We start from the raw sequence: 26,274 nt of genomic DNA, 5'->3' as shown, positions 1-26,274 counted from the left end.
TATCACTTGGAATATTTAATCAAGAAAGTATGAGTTCAACATTATCGTAGCGTTAACTGTTAAGAAATCAATAAACACTTTAAAAAGTCAATTTGATAACAAAATATTACTTAGAATATCTTATAAAAAATGAGTTAAAAGAAATATGCTAAGGATGCAATCTCCTAATAAAATAATATGATTTAAAAAAAAATTCCAGAGATATTATAATTAGCATATCACGATGAGAGGACATTCATAAATTGGCAAAACTGTAGGTATTATAGAATGAAGAAGAAGAAGAAGAAGAAGAAGAAGAAGAAGAAGAAGAAGAAGAAGAAGAAGAGGAATTTTCATGAACTGAAGAAACGTAAACGCCACTGAATACGCATGGTTAAATATATCTGATTAATTAAGTTTACGTAGGTAAATGCGAAAGACGGGAAAAAAAAAAAACGAAGATGTAACTAAATGAAAGAAAGGCCATTCATAAAAAAAATGGGAAAATCGTAAAAATGAAGATGAATTCCCACCATCAAAATATCTAAAACCGCAAATATGCGCATACAAGAACAAATGACTCAAAATAGTGATTCATAAAATAAATGAAGGAAAAGTTTCTAAAAAGTATCCAGTACATAAAAATAAAATAAGATTGACTTAAAAACGCAAAAGAGCAACTCCAAACTCATGAAAAAACGCAGATATAGTAACAAAAAAAACAAAAAACGAGAAGCTCATTGATTAAACGATTCGTATTTCTTTCCTCTTTTAACAGTGGCAAGTTGGTTATGTAATCAATAGTGGATTTAATCTGGGAAAAAACCATTACTTAATGATCTCTCTCTCTCTCTCTCTCTCTCTCTCTCTCTCTCTCTCTCTCTCTCTCTCTCTCTCTCTCTCTCTCTCCGCCTCAATGCGAATCCTTTGTACGTGTGTGCTAATTTAGCCATCTCTTCTTAACCTATATTCGGGCTAAATGTATCAATACACGCGTATGCGCGCCGTCGAGCTCATTTGCGTGCGCATACAGCCAGCGGAGCATACTATGTTTTTCAATCAATTAATTCCATAGCGAAGCCTCCAATCTCGAAAATAATGAAATGAATAAAAAAAAAAAAAGTAGAAATATATCACAGCACGAAACCCACGTGAGAGCATAACGAGTTCTTCGTATCTAACTGTTACTCACAGCTTTCTGACCTTTATCCATCCCTATTTATTACCCTTTGCTTTTCTTTCTCTCCTCTCGCTCTTCTTTCTTCCCCCGAGTCCGTATCGCGTCTCTCCCTCTCTCTCTCTCTCTGTCCCTCCTTTATTGCTGGGCATGCGGCAAATGTTCGGTTTGCCGGGATCTCTTCTTGAAGGTGGCAGATGCAGAACTCTTCCTTCCTTCCTTCCTTCGAATCGTTCGCGAGAGAGATGATTTTTCTGACGATTTTTCTGGCGTCGTTCGTTGTTCACGGAAAGTTCTGGACGTCATTTAGTATTCCTAATAGACCGATGATGGATTAGGAGCTGTCGTAAGTTACTACTTTGATTTTTTTATTAATGAAATGAGACATTTTATTCGACTTTTTTTTTCTTTAAAGGTCTGTCGTCAATTGACAGATATATCCGGAAGGTGCAGCCGCTACTCAGAAGAAAAAAAAATAATAAACATTCACATTTAATGATGACGAAACATTCCCGTAGGCTTAATATTTTGTGCTATGGTGGAAGGGGGGGAGAGAAACACTCGAGAGAGAGGAATATGTAAAGAGAGAGAGAGAGAGAGAGAGAGAGAGAGAGAGAGAGAGAGAGAGAGAAGGGGCCTTGCAACCCCTGGCAACGCTAGACTGCCGCCAATTCCTCGAACACGCGACTGTCATTGCGGTACCAATCAGTCATAATTTAATCGCTCGCTTGTCATTTCTTCAAGTCCTTTGCCAGCGAGTAAAATATTTTGTGCCGAAGAGACGTACAACATAAGTCATCTTAGCCCAGTCGAGGTCCCGTAAAAGTCAGGGTAGAGAAAGTTTTTCTAGCGAAGTGTAGCAACGTCGCTGCTTTTCCCTGAAGCCACCCCGTTTCCAGGAAAACTTGAAGCAGGGTTGCCAAAGGATATTTCCTAGTTTATGCTACGCTCTCTCTCTCACACCTTAAAGCACACTTCTGCAGGAACGTAGCGCCCAGTTTGCTCTTTCGTCCCCTGGTGATTCGGCATCGCCGTTCGTGGAAAAGACTCGTTCTTGAAGGAGAAAAAGGACCGTATAGCAGTACTGTAGGCTGTAGCCCTTGCGGGATTGTTAGGCCTAGAAAAGATCCATAGTTCTTGTGCAACCGGTCAGGTTTAGTTGAAGGTACTGGCGATGTTGGGAATATTACAGTAGACATGTTGATATATTCTAACCCGCTCTTCGGACACTGCTGGAACTCGCTCGCTTTCACAGGTATGTTGCATAATTACGCGTCATGACGCGCCATTAAGAATATTTCGTTGTACTAGGGTACTCTCATTAGTGGTAATGTTTTTTTTTAAATTGAATATTAGAATGTAACAGTTATGAAGGAGGAGATCTCGATAGTTGGGACCATGTTGCATAGCCTTGCCAGCATTCCGGAAGTGCCAACAAACTCGAGTGCGATAGCAGCGCTTGTACTTGGCATGAGATAGACTCTGCGGGAATTACAGCTTTTTTTTATTTTTTGCTTTTTTCTCTATGTACTGTGGTTTAGCTCATCTTATTTTTTTATTTTACTTATTTTATTAGAAAGATATTCATCAATATGTTCCTTTCTTTTCGTTTGGGGTACTCAAATGTGTAGTACGTGTCTTGGCAGTGTTGTTCTCTTGCTTAAGAAAATGTCTTTAATCCTCGCAAAATAAGTGATGTGCAGACAGGAAACAGAACTTTTCAGCTATTATAAGTGATTAAAATAACTTGAGAGAGAGAGAGAGAGAGAGAGAGAGAGAGAGAGAGAGAGAGAGAGAGAGAGAGAGAGAGGACACTCGGTAGTTGATAAGTAACGCTTCTTTCGGTATCCTCTGAGGGCAGATTGAGAAGTCCTGTGACAGTGATTCATTGTCCATTTAACGGAAGATTTGGGTATTTACTTCAATTTAAAGAGAGAGAGAGAGAGAGAGAGAGAGAGAGAGAGAGAGAGAGAGAGAGAGAGAGAGAGAGAGACTCCTTACCATGGTTTGTGAAACCGGGAAGAAATCATCCAGTAAAATGGTTATGTTCCATTATTTAAACTAAACTTTTAAGTCTTACTATAACGCTTTGAGTTCACTGCATATATATATATATATATATATAATATATATATATATATATATATATATATACATATATATATATATATATATATATATATACATATATATATATATATATATATATATATATATATATATATAGGCAAGTAAAACAGGGACTTATAACGAGTACTTTCGTGGTATATTCTACATTTTCAAGTTCACACTGAATATAAAAGAAGTTGTCAGGCCTTTATATACTCGTACAGAAACAGAAAGACGGGGCGAGGTTACAGTTTCTTAACCTTGGCGGTGTGTTCTTGAAGCAAAAGAGATAAGGAAAGAGGATCAAGGTATAATCCTGGGTGGAGATTTAAATTCCTCGTGGACGTCACTTCGATAAAGATGGACTCCAATATATATATATATATATATATATATAATATATATATATATATATATATATATATATATACGCATATATATATATATATATATATATCTGTGTGTGTGTGTGTGTGTGTGTGAAAACACAAATTAATGTTTGCTCTACAGTGAGGTAGATTCGATTTTTACACAGAGAGAGAGAGAGAGAGAGAGAGAGCGATCAGTACAGTAATGTCTGCAATAACAACTGTGGTGAAGATCTGCTGCACGGTGCCTGCATAGACGTAACAAAAAGAAAAACATGAGTATTTAGTTACATTACCGGATATAATGTCTACCTACCCCTCAGCTCAAGTTCAGTTATGTATAGAACTAAAAGATTTTGCATCCATTTCCGAGGTCAATGGTGGTGCAGACTTTTGAATATGGCGTCAGCTAACTCTTGCTTAATCCTCCTGAACAAGGAGTGTTAATCCCTTTCAAATTGGACTTACAAAGATTGTACTACTAAATCCTGCGTTCATTAAAGAGGATTTCAATTGAGTTAATGCGTCCAGAAATAGGATTCTGTACTCTCTTGATATTTTTATTCACTTATTTTCATTTCTTTCTTTGTTCTACATTTCACTGTCCTTCTTTTGCATCCGTAGATAATATCCAGAAGATCATTCTATTATCTCTCTCTTCTCCTCCTCCATGCCCATTTGTCATACAATATTCATTGTTACGAAGATGACCTAGCTCATTCGTCTTTTCGTGTACTCCTGAGACGTTCCTTCTCCTTCACTGCCTCGGTCAACCTCTAGATACTTTTCTAGTCTATCCTATTCTACAAAGCCTTTTCCTTCCCCACATTTTTCTATCCAGTCTATCACTTCCTTCCTCAGTCATCTGCACAAGCATTTGTCGTTCCGTTGTTAGAATCTTCCCTTATTTCCTTAATTTTTTTGGCTTTTAATGTTGGTCGTTTCATCTCGAACAATTTTTGATATCTTTCACCAGTCTCTGGAGCTTCTCTGTCAAAAAAAAATGCCTCTAAGAACATTATTATTTGCATCCTCTGTTCTCTATTGCACAAATTTGCATTCTACTCCTCTGCTACTTTATATCGTTAAAAAGCAATGCGCTACCTTAAGTACACTTTTCAGTTTCTTACTTCCATTCTACACCTGTCACCCCCTTGTCTATATGCCCTCACGTAATCATCATTTTCCATTGTAAAAATCCAAATAGGTGCGGAAAATTTGAATATCAACATCTTTTACCCAACACTCTCCGTATAGTTATCTATCTCTTGAAGTCCCATAAACTTTGTACAGAACCCTTTTATTTACATTTCAAACTTCATAAACAATAACCAAAGTATCCACAGAGCAACTTAAGTACTTAAAACACACTGCTCTTCACTTATCATTCTGTTGTCAGTCTCATTATCTCCACCAACCTCTTACGGCGATCCTTCTCAGATACATCGCGCAAAAGATAATCCCAAAAGTTTTAATGTCCTCTGACATTAATTCTTCGTTGAACAAAATAAATTGTTTTCATCAATCATATCTGACTAATCTCATGTACACTGACAATAACATAATTCATCATTTCCATCCATATATAAACACATGCACGCTAACACATAGATGGTATAAAGCCTCTGAATTCTCTGACAAGTCAAATTCCTGCAACTCTATGTCGAACATCGAGTAATCCTTAAGGATAAAGAAAGTTCATCAGCGTTATGCCTAATCTCTTACACACAGTGCGCTACTCACCTCTGCTTTTCTGTAGCTATTACTTTAACCGTTGCTGTCGAGAGTTTCTCGAATTTATAGCCTACCCAGTGTCTCTCGTCCTCGTTGCATTGGTTAGCCATCACAATCTCACAGAAAACGAGGGTCAGCCAGTTTGATCTGGCCTTCCCACCATTCACTTCCAGAATGCGGAATTCTCAGCTTCCTTTTGTTCATTTTTAGTAATTTAGATGTCTAAGTAAGGGATGGGAAATAATGGTGAAATCGTGGTTACTGTGATATTCAAACTTTAACAATATGATCACCTTAATCAAATGCGAGTCACCGAAAAGTGGATTACACTTGGCCAACTATGTCTTTTAGATTGTATTCGAAAGGGATTGGAAAGGGAATGGATAACTATGGAATATTTCTTGACGTCTCAAAGTCTTATGGTACTACCTCAAGGGATAATATATATAATGAAAACACTATGCGACAATGATATTCGAATACACCTACCTTTATTCATAAAAAGACGTTCTAAGCAGACCTTTCTCGCACGAATGGATAACATTTATTCAGACACATATGACTGAGAAAATGGTATCCCACAGGAAGGTGTATTGACTTGCACACTGTTCCGTCTTGCAATAAACGATATCAGGAATCAGTTACCAAGTGGAATTAGTAACAGTTGGACGTGGCTGACTTTGCCGTATGCCACTACGACATGCCCAGCGTATTCACAGATACAAACAAAGCCAATATTCTTTTAAGAAGACACCAGGTGGAAAAAGAATTGTGACACTGGATTAAATTTGAGAAACGGTCTGATACTCAACAGCTGAACTGAAAAGTTCTCAGGTTTAATCTTTGGCTTAAATTGGAAAGCATGCATTACATACATAAATACCCAAAAGCAAAAATGCGTTAATCCTGATCAGAAACTGCCAGACACTACACAAAGCAGCTATTCTACCTATTATATAGAGCATGAAAGCCAAATATCAGAATCATACTCGGTATTAAAAGGCTATGACCCAATTCACAATGAAGGACTCAATGTCTAACTGGAGTAAGCAAGCCATCCCCAAATAAATCCATATAAGCTAAAGTGGCTAAACTCGCCTCTCTCTTCACTCTGACTTAGTAACAACAGGAACTTAAAAGAAAAAAAACACCAACTAACCAATCGTGTTTGCTGATTTAGATTAAGCCTGCCTTATGCCAGCACGGCTCCTTGTCCTCAGATGGGCCATACTTGTGGTACGATGGAAAGTGAATAAGAGGTTTGGTGAGGACCGCCATACTTTGAAATGTATGTTTGTTTTCCCTGTCTATCTAAAATCGGACAATTCACGCGAAGGTACAGAGGTCAAGCAGAAAAGGATTTGACACATTATTTACACAACATTTGTGTTGCTGTTTTCGGACGAATTCAGCTGCAACTGGCACGGGCCCTTTCTCATAGAGCAGCCTGTCATAATTTTTTTTTTTTTTTTTCAAATTGCCGCGCGTTACAGCCATACTCACAGATGAAACCGTTCACTTCTCTTTTATGATTCGCCGATAGTAAACATATATAAGTAATCCACAAACGGAGAAGAAACATTCTTGAAAGACAAGAGATAACAAAGTAAAATTTCCTTCATTAAACATAATAGTTATTTTCTTCGGGTTTTGTCATGCCGAACGTTTTCCGGACATTTTTACCGCGTTGATGCAGTTCTCGAGCATTGTGATGCAACACTCAAGCTCTAGCATGATCATGTCTAAAACGATCTATAAAAAGAGGGAAAAAGTACAGCTGTCGTCCGACCAGCCTCTGAAACTATAGTTGCGTCATTTGACGTCACTAGCTTGTCAGCGATTTCGTAAGGAACGCTACTTACGCGACCAGCCCCATGGTTCAGAGAGATTAATAGACCGATGCTCGGCTGGCGGTTCTTAGGAAACGTAAAACGCAACCGTTATGGAAAGAAACCAGTTTGATCTGACGTCATCATCAATAACAATAACAACAATATGATATATATCGCTAAGAAACGATAGCTGAAATACGGAAGAATTCGGGGTGAGCCGTTGAAAAGGTAACGCATTCTGTTAAGTGGACCCGACGAACATACGTATCCCGGAGGAAAGTTAAAGACTCGGCCCGGTTTGGTAATAGGGGATTTCCCGAGAGAGAGAGAGAGAGAGGAGAGAGAGAGAGAGAGAGAGAGAGAGAGATGTCTTCGGACACACCAGAACATCCCATAACATGCATGTAATGCCTGTTTGGTATAAACCGATCAAGTAATAATTTAGCGCTTTTCTCGCGGTTATTCTTGCAAAGCGAAAGGAAAACCAGATACTATAGATATCTGGGCAAACAGCTACCATCAATAATTGGACATGGTCCATTTTCTTTCCTGTTCTCTCTCTCTCTCTCTCTCTCTCTCTCTCTCTCTCTCTCTCTCTCTCTCTCTCTCTCTCTCTGCGACTTGCTCTTTCCCGTTCTTCTGCTGCAACCTCTTAACTGTTATATCGTTTCGTTTATTAATATTTAGCTCAAATGGCGTGGTTGGAAAACGTATGCTGTTCCTTCGGTAATCATTCTTGACAGCTCTCTATCTCTCTCTAAAAAAAAAAATCTAAGTGCATAACGAGAGAGAAGAGAGAGAGAGAGAGAGAGAGAGGTGTAAGTTTACGTGAAGGTCAGACCTTGCTACAAACATTTCTGAGAACTCTCTCTCTCTCTCTCTCTCTCTCTCTCTCTCTCTCTCTCTCTCTCTCTCTCTCTCTCTCTCTCTCTCTCAAACTGCGTAACCTCTGTCCGAATATAGCTCTTGATAGGGAGATCAGCCAAGGTATTTTACAGGTAAAAAATAAGAGAGAGAGAGAGAGAGAGAGAGAGAGAGAGAGAGAGAGAGAGAGAGAGAGAGAGAGAGACGAGGAGAGGAGAGGAGAGAAGAGGAGAAGAAGAAGAGAGAGAGAGAGAGAGAATATGAAACGCTTTGAAATGACGTTTCAAAAGGGACCATATGTGTATCCTCAGGCCTGGGAAGTCTAGGCTTACCGAAAGCTTTACTTAGCTTTGGCTTGGCGCTGTGTTCTTGATCGAAGTGAACTTAAAATCGTCTGATCTACGCCGTCTAACCTTTCCTGGAAACCACAGTGACTGAGGACGAAGCAAGCATCCTGAAACATGCAGGCGCCAGAGAGAGAGAGAGAGAGAGAGAGAGAGAGAGAGAGAGAGAGAGAGAGAGAGGAAAGGGGGGGGGGGGTTTAGGATGAGAGAGAGAGAGAGAGAGAGAAGGGGGGGGGGGCGGTTAGGAGAAAGCGTCAAGCACGAAGAGCCGTGAAATGAAATTAAACTCTAGAAAGGTTATTGGTCGTAGTTAGAGAAAATTATTCGACTGGAGAGAGAGAGAGAGAGAGAGAGAGAGAGAGAGAGAGAGAGAGAGAGAGAGAGAAGGAACACGGTTTGCTTGGCATGTGGGTGTAAGTGAATGTGCCGTTGTTACAGTGGAGGGCACCGTGGGTCTAGTGAACGAATAATTCTTGTTGCTGAATGCATCCATTTCATGAAGCTCAAGCAACGACAATGCACCAAAGGCTGGGGGCATTTATAGCATGAATAACTTTACAGATCACCATTGTGCAGCTTACTGTTAGATCGGGAATCAAAGCTGTTTTGAGCTAAAAAAAAAAAAAAAAAAAAAAAAAACCTAAGCAGCAGCGCAGCGGTGCAGGATGGAGTTGGTCGGTTTGAATAACATCTGAGCACACCAGGGCAAGATAGACCGACATGCTCCAGCTGTGGTGGAGTTGTCGGTACTGAGGAATATCAACGTTTATCACTAGGGGTTTAATAAGCGTTGAATCTTTCGTCCTTTTTTCCTGCTATGTCCTCCGGACATTGAGCATAAAATTCTTATGGTCTATTCATGTGATCTACATAATAGCATATTCTCTCTCTTTATGGTGGCTTTGATGGCTTTAGTTTAGTGGGGGAATATAAAAATCAACAATTTAGTTAATCTCTCTCTCTCTCTCTCTCTCTCTCTCTCTCTCTCTACTCACCTCAAAGTAAATGTTTATCTTACTTCAATAGATAAAGTGCACTCCAGCTATTTCCTGGTTGTTCAAGATTCTCTCTCTCTCTCTCTCTCTCTCTCTCTCTCTCTCTCTCTCTACACACACACACACACACACACACACACACAACGTTCCTCGAGCAGAAAAAAGATCAAATACGTACAATGCAATGTAGTTTAAATCACTTACAGATATTTATTCCACCATTTAGGAAAAGGGTCGAGACAACAAGTACAGAAAGGAACGTTACGTACTTCCCCGAAACACTGAACCAAGTCACGGCCATCCCTTAAGTGGCCGTGACCAAGTACCTTCATTATGCATAGATGGTATTCAACGTACTTTCGAACGTAAAAACAAAAATCATTACTGTGTCAAATATTACCCTTTATAAGTAGCTAATAAGCAATAATTGACTGCAATTACTAAAAGACCTATGATAGTGATTTATTGCAAAGATATATAAGTGCATCGAGTGAAGGCATAATAATAATAATAATAATAATAATAATAATAATAATAATAATAAAATAATAATAATAATAAAATAATAATAATAATAATAATAATAATAATGAAAAAGAACCCACAAATTCAATTTGTAACTTGTTTACTTCTAAGTAAATTGAATTTGTTTTTGGGTTTCTTTTTTCAATATTCAGAAGAAAACTGGAAAGAAGTTTTTGTTTGGTTCATAATAATAATAATAATAATAATAATAATAATTTCGGCACTGACTCGGTAATAGACGCACATTAATGTTGGTACCCAAGTTATCATCAGCTCAAAAGGGAACAGATGCACCAGTCCACTTAGAACAATAGAGACGAAAATGATATTATAGACTAAGGGTTTGTTAGTACTCTCTCTCTCTCTCTCTCTCTCTCTCTCTCTCTATCTCTTCTCTCTCTCTCCACACGTTATTTAATATATATATATATATATATATATATATATATATATATATATATATATAATATATATATATATATATATATATAGATAAAATGTCTCCATAGCTATGTATTCCATTTCAAATTGATTTCACCTATTTTACAGGCACCTCAGATGTGTGTGAACAATTTTGTAAGGTTTTTGTTCATATTTATGATATATAGAGAAAATGGTTCAAGCATGGAACTAACCCCAAGAATTCATTCTTACGTTGCGATAAACCCAAGAAACAAAGTTACGGCTTTATGATTTTACCGACTGTTCGATTTTGTAACGGTTGCAAGGAATATCAGCGTTTTGTTGATAAATGTAAGATAAAGACTAAAACAAGGATGCAAGGAAAATATAAGGAAAACTTACTGTTGTAAACATTTAGATTTGTCAGAGAGTATACGGCAAAACTTAGTGATCACTGTCAAACAATCATGCGGCTATACCTTTGTTTGCTACGATAGTTTGGAAAGCTATATATGTATAAATATACATATACATATATGCATACATACATATATATACGTATATGCATATATTGTAATAATACATCACTACAAGTATAACGACACATCAGATAGAGGTCATGTCCACGATTGTGACATGCTAAAGTTTATGTGATTATCTAAATTATGTCTTACGCTAGGAACTAATCTTCAGAACAGGGGCAAAGAACAGGAACACAAAGTATAAATTCAGTTCCATATCTTAATTAAATAGTTACGGATTAAGACTAGAGTTCAAATACTTTCTGTTCTACTCCGCTGCAATATTCGGAATTTTCGCACCGTCCCTTGTACTTCGTGATTTACATCTGAGGTCTTTTGAACTGATAAAGCAAGAATAGCCAGAGTGACCACAGTTGCAACAGAAACTCGGCAGATGGCGACAGCTGGGACCTATAATGAAGTCTTTTGTTGCATTGTATGACTACTTACCTGGTCTGCCTTGGCTTTGGACTTTATTTGTACTGAAACAAAAACTTTTGCACTATATCTGGTTACTTGGGTTGATTCTGTTGCATACATATTATGCAAACTAATTCACTCAAATGTGAAAGTACAGCAAAATCCTTTACTTCACAAACTCCTTAGTTAGAAGCACACGTACATAAATAAATCAATCAAATGTTTGTGTAACAAACTAAAGCTCAAATGACAATCAAGAACTTCTAAAAATATATACTGCCACAAATTCTTTGTCAATGTTTAATTTTCTTTTTGCCCTTCTTCTTCTTCTTCTTCTTCTTCTTTTCTTCTTCTTCTTCTTCTTCTTCTTCTTTATAGGGTATAAACCCAAAATTCTCGTGGAATTTTTAGTAATTTTGTATCATTGGTTTATTTCTCAATTATCTATTATTGATTACATTTTTACCGCCTCGATTTGCCACATTATTATTATTATTATTATTATTATTATTATTATTATTATTATTATTATTATTATTATTATTATTATTATTATTATTATTATTATTATTATTATTATTAAGAATAACTTAACCAGAACACTGAGGTGAATTAATCCCATCCCCAGGACATAAATTGTTTAAGAGTTATTCTGCATTTATATTGTTAGTTATACTTTCTTACGGTAAGGCCAGGCGCAATAAACAACAACAACAACAACAACAACAACAACAACAACAACAACAACAACAACAATAATAATAATAATAATAATAATAATAATAATAATATAAAAATAATAATAAATAATAATAATAATAATAATAATAATAATTTATGATAATTTCATACTCGCATGAATCACTCAAATGATGTCGCAATGAAGTCAGTATGAATATATATATATATATATATATATATATATATATATATATATATATATATATATATATAACGACACTAAATTAATGAAGAAAACCACAATGATACTATATATATAATATATATATATATATATATAATATATATATATATATATTAATGCATTTACACTGACATCATTATGAATTTCTTTATCATTAATTCAATTGTAATTAAATAATAATAGGATTAATGCTCGATAAAGCAACCCATTCACTCATCTATTCAAGGAAATTATTAAAAACAAAATCCATATACGTATATATATACATGCTATATTTACAAGTAATATATATATACATATATATATATATATATATAGATAGATATATATATATATATATATATATATATATATATATATATGTATGTATATCAAAACAGGAATTCCTCCAAAAAGAGACGTCCGACAGGAAGTACGGTTTTTCCGGAAGCTCCCTGTACCCGCCGATATTTTGGGTGTCGGCGGCAGCACTTGAACATAACATAATCAAATATTGATAAAGCGAACTGAATTCAGTTTTTCGACGACTAGTTTTCCTGCTATGTTAATCCGCATGATATTTAGATTATCACTATAACTATGGGAACGTGTATATGTTATTATTATTATTGTCAAGAAATTCACAATATCGTCATAAAAAGTTGTTTAATAAAAGTCCACGATTACATAAATAAATTATGTACATAAATCTTTTGTATATTACTTTAATTTATTTATATAATTATGGATTTTTATTGCATAAATTTTTATTATTATTTTTATTATTATTATTATTATTATTATTATTTTATTATTATTATTATTCATTTAATTATTATTATTATTATTATTAAATTATTATTATATTATTATTGATTATTATTATTATTATTATTATTATTATTATTATTAATTATTATTTTATTAATTATTATTATTATTATTATTCTTATTTATTAATATTATTATTATTTTATTATATTATTAGTATCATGTATTATTATTAGTATTATTGATTATTGTATTTAAGCTCTTATTGTTTGAACCAATATCTGCCTTACACCAGTAACCTAATTTTGGCGGCCAAAATTAAAACTAATTCGACAGAAAACTTAGAATCGTTTGCATAAGTCCTTAGCAAGCTTTCAGTCTGGTCTTGCTGATTGCAGAGAAGGGGAAGTTCTTTGCGTCCTTCTGCATACAAAGGTCATTGGCAGTTAATACTCATTTTTCCCTTCAATTACAGATCACCAAAGGTCTTCATTTTGATTAGGAAGACCACAGCGGTCAGACTTAAAATCTTCGCCCGGGGCGACGGTCTTGTGGTAGCCATAAAAACGTTTAGAGGATGAATGTAGGGACCCATAAAAATAGATAAAATGAAAATACGGCTTTAGACTTATACTGCTTCCCTCCTGAACAGTTGTAAGAGTACAAATAGGGTACTCGAATATATAAGGTCTTTATGTTGTATCTGCAGGTGGGGAATCACTTGTATATTACCTTGTCTCATTCCTATTGTCTTATGTTCAGACCAAGAGGACCTCTCCATTCACAGGCTTTAAGAATGGCGTAGGATACTTTTGACAACTGGTTCCTCACGGTCCTTTCCACAGACCTAATATCCGTGAAATCTCGTTACCTTTGAACAAACGTGACGGTCACACATTTTAACTGTAAAGAACAATCGTCATTTCCATGTCTTGCTTTTCATTTTCAACTTTCTGTTTGCTTAACAAATTGCTCGGCTGAAGTCTCGAAATGTCTTTTGAGTAAATACACCCTTCTTAGAGAAAATTGGTCCAATTGTTTATCTCATAAGGGTGTTTTATTTTTGGAGTATATCCCCTCAGGTCTTCTGCTTTCTCTCTAGGCTACTTAATTTACATCTGATTATTAACCCTCCATTTGATCCTTTTTTATAGAACCACCTTCTCGTGTAGTCGCTGTACATCAGATCATAAACATAATTATCAAATGAGCCAGGTTATAAGATTCTCTCTCTAGTTGCTCACGATGCAATTGCTTGGCCCAGTAAAATCCTTGCTTTTTCTGATGCAAAGCTTGGAAGTCACATTATAGGCTATCTACGCTTCCGTAATTCCTGTAATCTGCCCTTTTTCAAGTGGAGAATATATCGCCTTGTAAGGGACTTTACCCCGTCCTACGTATTCTTTACAGTTTCACCATTTTCAATCTGTTCCCCTAACTTAATGGGATAGAACAAAACCAGTTATGCAGCTGAGAGAAAGGATATTATTCACACACACACAAAGAGAGAGAGAGAGAGAGAGAGAGAGAGAGAGAGAGAGAGGAGCATGCATGGCAAATGAACAGATCAGGGCAGACCCATTTGCCTTTGTCATATCTATACTCTGTTTTTTTCCATCTGTCCATCCGCCTGTGGTGTTTTTGTATGGTAACACTGCGTCCCGGGCTTTAAATAGTTACGGTATGTGTAAGTTTTAGGTAAATAAAAGGATATCTGGGTGTACATTTGCAACTGAAAAGTGTTTTAATAATTTACTGTATGCCAAGTACACCGTTTATATTCGAAATGGGATATTATTATTATTGTTGAATGTAAGCTGAATGTAACTATCTAAAGCCCGGGACGCAGTGTTACCATACGGAAACGCCACAGGCGTATGGGCAGATAAAAAAAACAAAAAAACAAAAAAAACAGAGTATAGTTAAGGTTAGAGATTTTTTTAAAGTGACTTTCGGTTCCCAGTCCCGTCGGCCATCATTCAAAACAGATCAGTGGTTGCAATTTAAGCTCTATTTTCTTCTAGCCAGAGGGCTTGAAGCTATCAATAACAAACTTTCCATGTGATTTAATATTCAATTTGCTTAAATATTAAATCACTTAATTTGTTACTTAGTTACAGTGAATTACTAGATGTTGCTTTTGCAGATTAAACTGGCATTATAAATAAGTCAGCACGGACTCTTATTCCTCCAAAAAGCTAAAAAAAAAAATAATTATCGATATTCAATACAGAATGTCCTTGGGAATTTGAGCTATCGCCATAGTGATATAAAAGAATGTATTGGAATGAAGTGATAGATAATATTTGAATAAAGAAATACATTTAAAACTACACCAAAATCAACAGCTAAATTCTCTCTTAAATTTATTGGTTATGCGATACGTTGTGCTACGACAAGCAGTTGCAATTTTAGTTCCTTCAACTCTCCCGCTAACATGTGCTGCGTATGTAAAGTGCTTGCGGGCGCTGGGTGGGGTCACTTGGGTCCTCCGTTGTGCCCTTCACAAAAATAGATTAGTAAGGTACATGACGTGCTGGAAATATGCACTGAACTTTGACCGTTACTATGATAATAATATAGCCTTCAAAAACAGTCAAAGAATAAACAAGGGAATCCGAAATTCTCTAATCACTCTCGTATTTACTAAACAGAATATTTACATTTGAGATTTAGTGACAATTGCTGGCTCGGTCATCATTCTCCATTAGCGTGTCATGCAAACTTCTGTAATCTCTTCCTGCAAGTATTGATTTGGTGACTGCTCCTCACCATCATACACCTGCTAGGGTACATTGTTTTATTCTAATGTAATAGTTTGCATGAGATCATCTAACATCGTTATGTCAGAGTTAATTCGCAACGCAAATAAATCAACTACAAACAACGTTGCATGAAATCGAATGACATTTAATTGCTTTCCACTGCAGTACTTTGCCCTAGTCATCCATACAGGAAAGTAGGTCTATCGGTCAGTGTGGACATTTTATACTGGGATTATATCAAACATGCTGAAAAGTGAGTGAAATACTTGGAAATTCTAAATGTGCAGGTACAGAGAGGACATGCGCTCTGCTCCCAAAGCAACAGTGCAAGCGTGCCAGACGCCGCTTGAAAAGCCTTTCTCTCCATTTATTTATTAAATAACTACTTTTCTCTCGCGTGCCGTCGAGAGAAGCAAGGGCCAAATGCATATCAGTAGTGAAGAAAAGCCGTGAAACACTTGAGTGTCGCGTTGTTGGAGAAATGCGCAGGGGAGTTGGCACTTGGACGGAGCGAGTCACGTGACCAAGTGCCTGCCATATAAGGTAAGATTTCTAGGAAACGTGCGTGTGTTTTGATGAATCGATCTGTGAGAGACAATTTGTGGTGGGGAAACAATAATAGTCTGTGAGATATCGTCGTGACAGCTTCCTCGGACGACCTCGCCACCCATAGAGTACCATAGGTGAGTCTGGTGTGACCAAATAAGGAGCTAGGGAGGCGAAATAAGGCGGGGAGTGTGTGTGGGCGAGTTGGGCCGACGGAACAAGTGGATTCGTCCATGGCTGTAAACAACGACCCATTCAGACCCGCTACAGCTTTTCATTATCACCTATGACCTAACGCGTATTTTCTAATGAAACAAAACATTTTTGGCGATGATAGGAACATAATTTCAATCGTCTTCTGCTGGTTTCGTAGTGTAAACTTTGTTTATACCGGCTTCGTAGTTGACCTTAGGTAGTCAAAGCCGTGCTTAGGCCGACCTCAAAGGCCATTCTTGCAATAGTACTATACCTAATTTGTTTTTTCTAGTCGTATGCTGTTTGTATTTCACATAACTTCAAGAATTAAAAGGAGTCGTAGGCTACTACTACGCCTAGGCTCATCCTTGCATTCTTATGCTAATCTTTTGAATTACTAACCTAACTCAGCATAGGTAGGCTAGAACCAGAGGAATTTATTTTCAGTAGGATTCTTGACTATTTAATTTCAGACATAGACATTATAGACTATTGTCTAAGACCTAATACTTTAACCTAGGCTATTTGCTTTAGGCCATTTTCATTGTGATCAGTAGGCTAGCAACTTAGTTAGCTAGGTAAATCAAAGTTTTCCTATAAGGTTTACATTAATGTAAACAAGCAGTTAGGTTATCGTGAGGTCGCTTTGCATACTCCATCAGCAGTGTAGAATTAGGGTATTTCTACAGAAGCATTCCGCACGGACTGCAAGGAACGTAACCGTGCATACGACATCCACTAGGGATTGGGGCGTCCAATGTATTTCGCCGTGTTTAGTACTGGCCTCTGGGGGTTAATTACAGTCGTCCGAATAAATATTACTTAAAATTCTTGTTCAGAAGGTAAAACTGCATAGAAATACCGCAACTGCCATAGTCTAGGCTGCCGTGGAATAGCACCCTAGATCTACCACTGAGGCCTACTAAAGCAGTATTTAATGACCTAGGTTTAATATATAATTAAAGGTAGTATGCCCAAAAGCATCTTAATAAGGCTTTGCTGAACCTGCATCGATTCCACATGATTTGTCTAGCCTAGTGCTGGTGGCTAGTTACCGTCATTTGTGAGAAGAAATGTTGGGAAGTTACAGGTGTTATACTGCTTGCTCGCGTCACTCTACAGTGAGAGTGGTGATGCAATGCCATGTTGTATGTGGAGCTTAAGAACTGTTCACTTTTATGGGGGGAGAGCTTTTAAATCAAGTCATGCTCCATAAATGATTATAACCCAGTAATTGTGATCTATTGTTACAGTTGGTGTAGTATATATAAGTACTAAGCTAATATAATAAATGGTAAGCTAGGATCTCCGAACATAGCTTAAGCTAATTAGATCTGCACTTAGTATTATACCCCCTCATTTTGGGACCACCTTGACGTGGTAGGGAGCTCTCGAACCTCAGGAATCTCTTCCCAGGTTCGAACCCAAGAGTCCCATATGACATTATATATTTCGAGTAAACTTATGTGGACCTTTCCATTTTTTGCCAAAATTTTTGAAAGCAAATAAATGAGAAAACATATCATGGCTTAACGTGGAGTTAATCATCCGAAGCTAAATAGTGAGAACTGTGGTAGATCCATCATCTACCCGACAATGTTCGGACCTGTTTTTCAGGCCAATGGTCATCAACTGTGCCGTAGTTTTTCCATCATGGGGCCCAGGGGTACTCAAATCATTTATTTCACAGTTCATAAATTTTGAGTTTTTACACACACACACACACACACACACACACACACACACACACACAAAAATTCTTGAAAAGATATCATTGGCCCTTCACGAAGTTAAATTTTCTGCCAAAGGCACAAGTGAGAAAGGACTCCCAAATGTCCGCATCCCTACCCTACCCCAAAAGGGGATGGCATAACATGATTAGTATGGCCCAAGTGTAAGCAGAACCCGCTTGCTAGGACTAAGAATATTATGTTAATACAATTATCCCCATCCTAATCACATTATGGGCAAACTGTGGAGCTGGACCACGGATTTCCAGGGGGGGCCTGGGTTCTAGGAATAGAACTTCTCGGCATTCTATCCAGTTTGCCCATAATGTGATTATGGATGGGGATAATTGTATTACAACATAATATTCTTAGTCCTAGCAAGCGGGTTCTGCTTACACTTGGGCCATACTAATCATGTTATGCCATCCCCTTTTGGGGTAGGGTAGGGATGCGGACAGTTTGGGAGTCCTTTCTCACTTGTGCCTTTGGCAGAAAATTTAACTTCGTGAAGGGCCAATGATATCTTTTCAAGAATGTGTGTGTGTGTGTGTGTGTGTGTGTGTGTAAAAATCTCAAAATTTATGAACTGTGAAATAAATGATTTGAGTACCCCTGGGCCCCATGATGGAAAAACTACGGCACAGTTGATGACCATTGGCACGTCACTCCCGAATTCCTAGGTACTGCCACAAGTAGTGAAAGTACTATAAAAGATACAAAGAACACCCTGTTCCAAGTAAAGCAGCAGAGCCAGAAAACCAAATAGAGTGCATAAATACAAAAGAAACAAACAAAAATAAATTGGTAAACTCCAATATCGTAACAATGGAACCATATATGATGAACAATAATTCTGAATTAGAGACAAATAATCCTCTCAGCAATACAGAAAAATATAAAAATCATAATAGACAAGCAACATACATAAAACAAGGACCAAAAAGAAACAAAAATTACCGACTTAATCCCACATTGGTACATTTTGATGACCTCTTTGGACCAGATAATTGGTCAAGATTTCTAGTCCTCAAAGCTGACAACAAAATCTCAGCAGCGATGCTAGAAAACAAATTACTTAAACATATCCAACACAAGACATGGAATGCAGACACATCAAGGACAATGAATGGCTTATCCAAGTAACCAATAAAAAGCAGTCCACTGCCTTTTTAAGTATAACAGAAATAGATAATATAAAGGTAATAATTACAAGCCATGAAACATTGAATTATGTACAGTACAGTCATCCTACCCAATAGCGAGCAGGAGCTTCCTTCAAAAACAACTATTGCTAGACTCCTAAAATTGCGATATAACAATATCCACGATTTAGAAATATACTCTATTTCAAGTAGGAAAGATAAAAGTAAAAATATCAACATTGCCAAAATAAAATTTACAGGCCAAGACTTACCATTTAAAATAAAAATTCTTGGACAAAATAGAGAAGTTCGTCCTTTTGTTCCTAAACCATTACAATGACACAGTGCTCAAGGTATGGACACACATACAAAAGATGCCGTAATAAAGCTATAGTGCAGTCTGTGCATCAGATGACCATACCACTAATTGGGACTGTAAACAATCAAAATGTATTAATTGTGGACTAGCCCATCACGCAAAATCTAAGGAGTGTTCATTTTACCAATATAACACAGAACTTCAGTTGTTAATAAATAGGACAGGAATGTCAGTCATGGAAGCCAGACTTGAGCTAAAAGTAAGAGGCGTTAACAATCCATCCAAAACCCCCACCTTTTCAAATGTGACTAAAAATCAAGACATCAAACAGCACAATGACAAACAAGATAGTATAAACATGGAAACTGGATATACCAATAATACTGAAACCCAAAATAAAAGTGATATTACAACAACCAATACCACCACCAACATAGATGATTCAGTTATCCATGGAAAAGAACTTCCAATAGAAGAAGAAATTAAATCAATGATGATAATCGAACTGGCAAAAAGAAAAGAATTCTAGAAGAACCCCACCTAAGGGAAAAAAAGTAAATATTGAAAATTACAATCAATCCAGAGAGACTCCAACTACACTAGGAGAACATTTTTAAAAAAGATATTAAACTAACCATCATCACAAGTTGGAAATACACAATTACCCTCAATCTCAATCAAAGAGCCAACATCTGGACAGTAAAGATCACTCTTTCACAATTTCCATCAAATAATACTAATGAAATCATACCATTAAACCAAACCAAAATATAACTATCACCCCCAACCATCCACAAGACCGAAATATATCCCATTAACAACAACAAAACAAATAACCCTCAAACCAACAGTCCTTATCACTACAGAAAAGGAACAATAGAATTACAAAACCAGAAATTTCTAAAGCTAGACCAAAAACTTCTGAACCAATAATTAACATTACCAAAACATGCTTCATCTTGTGGTTGTAATGAATGCTTTGTAAGTACATATAACAAACTAAACTACCAAGACAGAGGGACACAGTACGAAATTGTATTGACAATTTTACCAAATTAAGGAGGTGCCTTTAACACACCAACATGAGAACGAATTATGTTCTGAATCCTTAAAATACAAAAAGGAAATTATAAATCAAAAAATAGGACTTATTAATATTCAACTATGAAAAACAAACAAATTAATATTCAACTATGAAAAACAAACAACTGCAGAACTAATAACCAACATACAAAATACAACGATTAAAAAACCACAAATAAATTCAAATGCATGCATAAACTACGAGATAAAGTAAAATCAGCAATCAATTTACAGAATTTAACACCAATTCCTCCCAATAATGGAATATAAAATCATTCAATGGAATATAAATGGTCTCTTAACCCGACTACGTCTGGGTGAATTACAAAGAATCATACGAGACCACAACCCAATGTGCATATGTCTACAACATATAGGAAGTAACCCTACAAAATATCAACACACTAAAAATTGCCTGTTATTCACCAACTGACGGTGGAAAATTAGGCACAGCCATATACGTTCATAATAGCATTACATATGAACCTGTTGACATACCATCTATGCCATATCAAATAACATCAATTAAACTGTATATGCCTGATAAAAGTAAAATTACTATTTGTAATTTATATAACCACCAAATTTCAATGCAAATTTCAGTGATTTTTCTGAACTTATTAGCAAAAGTATACAGGAACCACTACTTATAGTAGGAGATTTTAATGCACATAATCCATTATGGGATATTAATAACCCACTGACACATCCGGAATCAACATAGAGAATACTATAATGAAACACAATCTGTATTGTCTCAATGAAAGCGAAGTTCCAACATATTTTTCAAATACACACCTAACTTTCTTCAATTGACATTTCATTATGTTCAAATGATGTAGCGGAGAAATTTGAATGGAACGTCCTAGACGATTCATACACAAGTGACCATTTCCCAATCATTCTGAACTACTAAGTAATGTCAAAATATTGCCACCTACAAGATATAATATCCAAAAAGCTAACTGGGATAAATATTTCCTATACACACGAAACATACCACCATTCCCACATAATGAAGATCACAATACTACATGTGAATCCTCTCAAACTTCATAATAAATGCTGCAGATAAAAGTATTCCAAAAACCAAAACACATTCCACAAAATCCCCTGTCCCATGGTGGAATCCAACATTAACAACATTAAGTAAAATAAAAACATATATTGAGTCGCAATCTAAACAGACTCAAAAACTCGCCTTAAATCACTCAACAAAATGCCCTATAGTATAAACTATTAAACAAAATAGTATAACAAACTAACAATAACCCCACACTTAAACCACTATATAACAAATATACAGCCAAATTTAGAAAAAACGGTAATAGCTGAAAAAAAATCGCATCATGGAAGGAATATGTCACAAACATATCTTCAAACACATCCACAAGGGATGTCTGGCAAAAGATAAGGAAAATCAATGGAAAACATATAAGACCTCCAAGAGTGCAATACATTTAAATGGAAAATATACCATGATACTTATGAAATATCAAACATAATTGGGAAACATTTTGAAAACATCAGTGCTTACTCAGCCTAGATACACATTTTCAAAGTATCAGAAAACAAAAAAGAAAATATAATACTCAATTTTGAAACTCTGAAGACCTGGAATTATAACTATATTTTTAACATGGATGAACTAGATATGCATCAACTCTTGTCATCCTCTGCACCAGGATTATGATAAAATCATTTGAAATGATAGAAAAATTAGCTCCTATAGCTAAATCATATTTATTAAAATTTTACAATAGTATCTGGCTAAACGTGTCTTTCCTGATAAATGGAAACATGCCATAACTTATTCCAATAAACAAACCAGGAAAGGATGCAAGTAATCCATCCAATTATAGACCGATATCTCTAACAAGTTGCCTATGCAAAATCTTAGAAAAAAATGGTTAATGCACGATTAACGTATGTAATAACCAAAGAATCCATTTTAACACCAACACAATCTGGTTCAGTAGCTGGCAGATCAACCCTAGATCCCTTAACACATTTAGAAGATCATATCAAAAAAGGCTTTGAACAAAAAGAAATTAACAGTAGCTATATTTTTTGATATAGAAAAAGCATACGATACAACATGGAAACATAACATCATGCAAAAACTCCACTCCAAGGGACTAAGAGGCCACTTACCAATATTTATTAAGAACTTCTTAACAAACAGAACTTTTCAAGTAAGAGTAGAAAATTCCTACTCAGTAACCTATAAAACTGGAAGAAGGAATCCTCAAGGTAGTGTCTTGAGCTGTACATTGTTTGCTTTAGCAATCAATGACATTACTATAAAATTTACCAAGTGGTGTAAAAAACAGTTTATATGTGATGACTTTGTCATTTACTATACGAGTAGTAATCTGAGACATGCTCAGAGAGTTCTCAGTACTGCCATTTCAAATATATGTAGTTGGGCAAATTCAGTTGGATTTAAATTTTCAACTGATAAAACAAAAGCAATCGTTCTTCTACAAAGACAAAGGTGGATGAAGAACCAAACAATCAAACTGCATCTTTATAGCACTGAAATACAATTTTGTACAAAAATCAAGTATCTAGGAGTAATATTTGATCAACATTTAAATTGGAAAGAGCACATCAAATACATTAAAGCCAAGGGCATCAAAGCCCTTGCCATATTAAAAAAGTTATACACACTAATTGGGGAGCAAAGCGAGACATTTTATAATGATATATAAGGCAACAGTCTTATCCATAATAGATTACTGCTGTCCAATATATTCATCCGCCTCAGAATCTGCATTAAAATCTCTCGATGCAGTGCACCATGAAGGCGTGCGATTGTGCACAGGAGCTTTCCGATCGTCCCCAACAAACTCACTTTTGGTGGAGGCAGGTGTTTGCCCTTAAAACATCACCGTAATTTAATAACAATACAAAGAGGTCTTTCAATGCAAGCAAGGATCGTCTCCTGCAACTTACTGCTTCCAAAACTGTAATCAAGTAACAGCAGTTAATAGTACTAGCTCTTTCCCAAAAAAGAGCTAGATACATAATGAACATACATAATATGAAATCCAATTTTTCACCCACCAATGGAATTGCCACCACCATGGATTTTAAATAGAGTAAAGATAGTAACTCCCTGTCTACCTACTCAAAAAAACAAATGACAAGTACGAAATGTACCGCCAACATGCTTTGGAGCACATTAGAAGAAAAGGCGACAAATTTATGATATATACAGACGGCTCCAAAAATAATGTTGGAGTAGGAGCATCTGCATATTCGAAAAATATGTTAAGTAAAAAAAGCCTACCTTCAATATCATCAGTATTTACTGCTGAAGTCACAGCCATACAGATGGCTCTAGATATGATATCTGAGGCAAAAGCAAGTGTCACTGTTATTTTCAGTGACTCACATAGCGCTATAGATGCAATAAGACAGTATAAACCAGGAAACCAAATAGTACAGGAAATTCAAATAAAAATTCATCAACTCCTCCAATCAGGAATATCAATGGAAATATGTTGGATCCCAGCACACGTGGGAATAAAAGGAAATGAATATGCAGACTCTGCTGCCAAATTAGCCTGCACTATCCCTCCAACAATTTCATATGCCCCAGGTGTCAGACTGGGTAAAATCAGTTAAAACATTAATTTACCAGGATTGGAAAGAAGAATGGGCCTCTGTGCCAACAACAAATAAACTTAAAAATATAAAAAACTGAAGTCTATGCATGGAGGACATCCTCACAGGAGGAAAGAGCAAAAGAGGTGATCCTAGCAAGGCTACGTAGGGACACACAAGATTCTCACATGGTCACTTGATGTCAACACCACATGCTGACCCAGTGAAATGTAACAGATGTCAAACACCCATGACAGTACAGCATTTGCTTGTTGAGTGCCCAAATTGGACCCAGCAAAGATCTATTTATCTGCGGAGTTCAGAAATAAAAAATATTCTTGCGGAAAGCAGGGATTTTTCAATTAATAAAATCATAAATTTTTTAAATAAGACTGGTTTCTCAAATAAAGTCTAATTTTTTTTTTTTTTTTTTTTTTTTTCCCCCCCCCCCCCCCTCAGGATTGATCCCTGAGAACCAGCCGAGAAAGAGTCTACTTGAGACTCAGAGGTTCTGGAAAAACTAACACCTATTAATAATAATAACTTAGTATTATACTCTTTTTTGCTAATGAAGAATTGAGATTACAGTTTGTATATATCTTCTGCTTTCGTGTATTATACTTTTTTTCTAATGAAGAATTAAGATTACATTTTGTATCTTCTGCTTTAGTCCTTCACTTTTGAATATTTATATACTAAGGAATGGTGGGGAGAGGCTGAAAGCCAGGTTAGGTCAGGAAAGGAGGGTTTGACAAATATGGAACCGTTTCTTCTCTGTCAAATGCTTTGTATTGCCACTGTACCTCCTGCATTCGGAGAAATGCAGTTGCAAATTGATTATATTAAAAATGAGGTACGTATTTTAGAATAGATCATTGGAGAAAGCCGTATAGTATTTCTTAATATAAAGAGGTTTGTACAGTAGGATTTTACTTTGAGATCAGCATGAATTAAGCATATACTGTAGTATTATATTTAAGTTTTGTGTAAGCTACTATATGTATTTTTTATGTAGGCTAAGCCATCAGGAAATTAGTATTATAAATAAATATATTTATCATTCAGGAGCCACAAGATTAGGCTTTATTGTGGTAATTTGCAAATTATTCTTTTCCAAAACTATAGTTTTGAGCAATAGGAGCATAGAACTTAGTTGCATTTTTTAAAGAAGTTTTTGGATTTTTACATTAATTTCTATTATTTTCATATCTATACTTTTTTTTATATAAAGATTGGGCAGATAAAATAACTTGAGAGATGCCAGAAATAAAATGATAATTACTAATGGTTCACCTGCCCAAAGCTATTCATTATTATCTTGGTCAGATTGTTCAAAATGAGTAGTACTTGTCAAGTGCAAAAAAAAAAAGTTATACTACATGCATTTCTTTCTTAGAACTAATCAAGAACAAATAAAAAATATAATCATTCAAGTTAGTGTTAGTCAATATTGTTGAGTGTTTTTGTGCCTTGTTGGTCTAATGACAGTATAAGGCTTCAGTCAGCCATATCACCAGCATTACAGTTGAAGCTCCATATTTTTGAAAGTTACAGTTGGCTCATAATGCACAGTGATTTGATTTTAGAATATGACAGTAGTTATTTCTATAGTATTTTAAACTTCATTGTATAATCTTCATCATTATAAGCATTTCATTATTAGTTTTTCCCTTGATATGGTTAGATCTGGAGTACAGTTATCTCAACTATTTTCTATACTCTGTGTATGAACTTTTATTAGGTGGGGGCCTTTATGCATCATTCTTTTCCATGATATCTTATCCAAAGCAACTGTTCCTTAACCTTTCTTATCTTGTGCCTGAACTGTCAGTCTTTGAAATCAAATTTTTTTCTTTATTATCTGAGGAAACATCTTTTCAGCATTTTTTTTATTTGTAATAAGATACAGTCTTCCCACCAGACTCATCCATATATCT

General features: G+C 35.8%; 1 protein-coding gene across 3 annotated transcripts in view; it reads left to right on the top strand.

The window, feature by feature from the left end:
- Nucleotides 1-2,115: 2,115 nt before the first annotated feature.
- Nucleotides 2,116-26,274, top strand: part of LOC135219184 (signal transducer and activator of transcription 5B-like) — a 225,397-nt gene continuing 201,238 nt past the window's right edge. Inside the window, exon 1 of one of the 3 annotated variants that reach the window (XM_064255728.1) lies at nt 2,116-2,411. The gene's annotated coding sequence lies outside the window, so the exon portion shown is untranslated. The other 2 variants (XM_064255730.1, XM_064255727.1) reach the window with 2 other exon arrangements.

This window comes from Macrobrachium nipponense, chromosome 1 (genome assembly GCF_015104395.2).
Source record: "Macrobrachium nipponense isolate FS-2020 chromosome 1, ASM1510439v2, whole genome shotgun sequence".
Lineage (NCBI taxonomy): Eukaryota > Metazoa > Arthropoda > Malacostraca > Decapoda > Palaemonidae > Macrobrachium > Macrobrachium nipponense.
The sequence above is the reverse complement of the archived record's forward strand: the minus strand, read 5'-3'. Positions and strand labels throughout refer to the sequence as shown.